The sequence below is a fragment of the Eutrema salsugineum genome, unplaced genomic scaffold, assembly GCF_000478725.1.
Source record: "Eutrema salsugineum unplaced genomic scaffold, Eutsalg1_0 scaffold_4, whole genome shotgun sequence".
NCBI lineage: Eukaryota > Viridiplantae > Streptophyta > Magnoliopsida > Brassicales > Brassicaceae > Eutrema > Eutrema salsugineum.
The window spans coordinates 12398625-12402787 of NW_006256686.1; the positions used below are offsets into that span (position 1 = coordinate 12398625).

The following is a 4163-nucleotide window of genomic DNA, read 5'->3' on the forward strand; positions in this document are numbered from 1 at the left end:
ACCTCTGATTCCCAATGTAGTTAAGCTCCTCTTGGGTAAGACCCTCTTCACTGATGTTCTCAAAGATCTGAGATGGTTCCTCATACTCTCCAACAAAATGCATTGGTTTGTGAGTTACCAACTTCAACTTGTCTAATTCATTTCTCAACTCCTTAACTTCCCTAGTGAGCCTCTGTTCTGAGCTTGAACCTTCAGACCTATTTGATCTGTCATAGTCTTCACCATAAGTATCATTGCTCAGTGCCAATTTCTCCACTAGCTCTAAAGCAGCATGAATTTCTTTACCCAAAAAGTTCCCATTGGAAGCAGTATCCAGCTGGTTTCTAATCTTGGGAAGAGCTCCTCTATAAAGTGTGCTGAGAAGAGAAGCCTCACTAAACCCATGGTGTGGGCATTGGTTTGTGTAGCTCCTGAATCTCTCATATGCTTCACCAAAACTCTCATTGCTGTGCTGAGTGAAGCTAGAGATTTGGTTCCTCAGTTTTGCAGTTCTTGAGGTGGAGAAGAACTTAGATAAGAATGCTTGCTTGCATTGCTCCCAGGTTTGAATGGAGCCTCTTGGAAGATTCTTCTCCCATTGATGAGCTTTGTCACCAAGACTGAATGGGAATAGTCTTAGCTTGAAGCTGTCCTCAGAAACTCCATTTATCTTTGTCAGATCACACACCTTATCAAACTGGTCCAAGTGTTCCAAGGGGTCTTCCATTGCTAACCCATGGAACTTTGAGTTCTGGACCATATTGAGCAATGATGCCTTCACTTCAAAGTTGTTGTTTTGCACAGGTGGTGCCTGAATACCAGCTCCATACTGATGAGCATTGGCCCTGTCATTCTCTCCAACATAGACTTGGGGTTGCTCATATCTTCTTTGTTGGTGTTGGAAGGGCTGGGGTTGGTGGTGCACTTGTTGTCTTTGCTGAACATTGGCCTGATGCCTCTGTTGATGAGCTTGAGCTTGTCCCTGGTGGACATAAGCTTGTTGGTGGTGCACCTGTTCCTGATGAACATTACCATGATTCAGCCCTTGACCAACTCCATTACCAGCTCCATTTCCTTGAGCCTGTTGCTCATGAACCGGTTGTTCTATGTCCACCACGTGATCTATTTGTTCTGCCATATCAGCCTGATCAATCTGTCTGCCACGTCTGTCCCTTCTCCTCCTTGGTACCAAAAGATTGATGTTGTTGTTGAGAGGGAAAGGTGGACCACAGCTTCTTGATCTAGAGCTGGTGTTCATACACCTGAAATCACAAACAGAACTTGAAAGTAATCAGTAAAAACAAGAAAGTAAGCACTTGATCTCAAGAACAGATCAGAGCTTAATGCTAAACAAACCACAATTTGGCAACGGCGCCAATTGATAGACAAGACTTTTTAAGGTCTCAGGGCTATCAATCCCCTTGTCAAAGTAGCACAAAGAGGTTTATCAATCCAGATGTGGTGTTAGACACTAAACTATGTGATTATGTTCTTAATTCAAGCAAACAAGAGTGATTTTGGTTAACTAGTGACAACTACAAACTTAAACAGGATTAAAGACTAATGACAATGACAAATGATGTGAATATGATATGATGGAGGCATGAGATTCTAGACATGATAGTTGGTTGGGGTGCTTTGGTGTTAAACTAGAAATGCTAATGACAATGATGAGACATGATTCAAATGATTAAGAACTCTAATCTAGGTTAATCCTCTCATGAAGGTATTAACCCCTATACTAGTCCATTTTCAAACCAAATTCCCATTTGTGAAATATGAATCAATATGCATTAATAAACAGTTCTTAATGATCATTCAAGCAATTAACAATACATCATCATGCAGAAAATGCTTAAACCTCTAATACAGCTCTTTCAGGTTTTTCATCAAACACTTTTGGTGCATTAAATTCCCAGAATCTAGATCTCAAGTGATATGCAAGGATCTAGCATAGAGAACAGCTGTTTAGAGAGATGAATCAATGAATCTAGCCCTAAGCACTTCTAATCTAACACTTTAGCACCCTAACCTACACATCTAGAACCTCATTAAGGTAACTACTCACTAATCATACTAATCTCTCTTAAACCTTTGCAAGTAGAGAAGATTGGCATGATTAATGATGAGAAATGGAGATGGAGATGGAGATGATAGATTCAAAAGAAAACAGCTTTAAACACCCAGATCTCTTAAAACTCTCTTGATTAAACACTCAAATATAGATATTTCTCTTCTTAATGGAGTCTTTCACAAAAGAGGCAAGAGACAAAGGGAATAAAACTTAGTTCTCTAAAAAAAAACCCTAAAAAGTATTTATACTTCTCTAAAAACGAACCGGGTCAGCCCGGAACAAACCGGGTCCTGACCCGGCTTTAATGGATAAAGTGGGAATTACTGCGGGTTGGTCCAGTATGTCCCAGGTAACACGCCCAAGTCACAGTAGAGGAAGCTTTGGTGCTTGGGAAGTGGAAGGCTTCCTGGAGGGCACGTCTTTGCAGTGCATTTACACGAACAGAGAGAGGCATCTAGACATGTGTCCATTCCGGAGATCGTATCTTCCTGATCATAGCTCCGAATTGAATGATATTGGACGTTCTGGAAAGAAGACTCAAATTTCTATGATTCTAATGAAGGTCCCGGAAACTGAATCGGCCTGGAAGTACACCGTCCTTCGCATTCTTCAGAGCTCATCGGCTTGGTCCAAAACAGCAGCGAGACAGGGGTTTCTTCCGACGAGTTTAACTCTCTGCTCACACGTCCGAATTCCATGATTCCACTTTATATGAAACCGTGATCCAATCCTCTTCAACTTCTATGAAGCACCCGACATCTGAATCGGACCGGAATATTCCCCGGACAGGCGATTTCGGAAACGTGTCTGCACCCGGAGAATTTGGCCAAGAGATTCAATAGCCGGTACGCGTTTTGGCCGATAAAGTCTACCCGCGGTACGTGAAAATGGCCGATAAAATCCTTCCTGGTACGCGAAAATGGCCGAGAAAACCTTCCTGGTACGCGAAAATGGCCGAGAAAACCTTCCTGGTCAGCGAGAATGGCCGATAACCTCCAAAGACCCAATTTTGCCACTTTTCAAGCTTTGATCACCATTCCACCTCCTGGATTCATCCTTTCAGCTCCAAATACACCTGATAAACACTCAAAACATGCAAAGACTCATTAGGACCTAATGCATCTCCTAAGTTCTAAAACAAACCCTAAGGACCTAAAATGCATGGAATAAAACATGGTTTAGAATGAATTATGCAACCTAAATGATGCAAATTATGAACATATCAACTTCCCTACATATGGAATGCTATCAGGTAGGACTACGCACAAGAGGTTATCATGTCCTTATTGTCTCGATAGAACTGATGCATTTCAGCTTAAACATGGTCAGAAAACATGTTGGTGTGATTGTCACCACCGATTTCTACCACCCAACCATCAATATCGAAGAAACAAGTGACTGTTTAGGAAGACAAAGCTGTTTGTCTCCCTCCACCAGTGTATCTAACATGGAAAGAACTTGAAGCGTAAATTAGATCATTTGGGGGGGATTTGAAACGGTCCCTCGAGGGAGAAACTGGCACACTCCAGCGAATGTGCCTAATGGATATGGGATTCATCATAATTGTCACAAGAAAAACATATTTTGGAAACTGCTGTACTGGAAAGATCATCTGCTGAGACACAATCTTGATGTAATGCACATTGAGAAATTTTTTTTTGATAACATCATGCATGCAATGTTGAACGTGCCGGGAAAAACCAAAAACAGCGGGAAATCACGGATGGATTTGCCTGATCTATGCAATAGAATCGAGTTGCATATTTTGAGCAATGGGAAAGCACCAGTTCCGGTATTTCGGTTGAGTGCAGAAAAAATGTGGCGTTGTTCAATTGGGTTTCATCTGCCTTAAAATTACCTGATAGATCTAGTCTTGCTAAATCTGTTGAGAAAAGATAAATTTTTTCAGAGATGATGATTCCTGACTGCCATGTGTTTATACAACGGTTACTTCCTTTCGCATTTGCTGAACTCCTACCAAAAAATATTTATGAAGCACTTGGAGGCATTGGAGCATTTTTCCGTGATCTTAGTACATTGACATTATCAGAAGATGTAGTTGGAGAACTGGCTGCAAATATTCTTATATTGCTATGTAGTTTAGAAAAGA

General features: G+C 41.2%; 1 non-coding gene across 1 annotated transcript; it reads left to right on the forward strand.

Moving 5' to 3' along the window:
- Positions 1–377: 377 nt before the first annotated feature.
- On the forward strand, positions 378–484 carry LOC112084738. Its single transcript, XR_002898399.1, has one exon. It is a non-coding gene; the product is annotated as a small nucleolar RNA R71 (small nucleolar RNA).
- Positions 485–4163: the final 3679 nt, after the last annotated feature.